The 256-nt window shown below is 65.6% G+C and overlaps 1 protein-coding gene across 1 annotated transcript in view; it reads left to right on the forward strand.

Moving 5' to 3' along the window:
• Positions 1-256, forward strand: part of OAS3 (2'-5'-oligoadenylate synthetase 3) — a 14,085-nt gene that overhangs the window by 5,220 nt on the left and 8,609 nt on the right. The gene's annotated exons all lie outside the window — the stretch shown is intronic.

A 256-nucleotide genomic window follows, 5' to 3' on the forward strand; every position in this document is an offset into this window, starting at 1 on the left:
GCTTGCAGCTCGTACCTCTCCCTCCCCCACCACACAGGACCCAGGCACCTTGCTGACGCCCCAGCGTGAGGGAGGGTGGGCAACACCAGGCTGCTTTGGGAACAGGCTTTGCACACAGCACCTCGTCCCAGGCTCAGCCTGCTGGTGTCCTCCCCGGAGGCTGGGAGATCCTACAAAATTCTCCAGAGAGCTAGCTCCTCCTCCTCCTCCTCCTCTGAGCCACCCCCTCCTCTCCACGCCCCCCCCCCCACGCCCT

The sequence above is a fragment of the Myotis davidii genome, unplaced genomic scaffold (genome assembly GCF_000327345.1).
Source record: "Myotis davidii unplaced genomic scaffold, ASM32734v1 scaffold223, whole genome shotgun sequence".
Lineage (NCBI taxonomy): Eukaryota > Metazoa > Chordata > Mammalia > Chiroptera > Vespertilionidae > Myotis > Myotis davidii.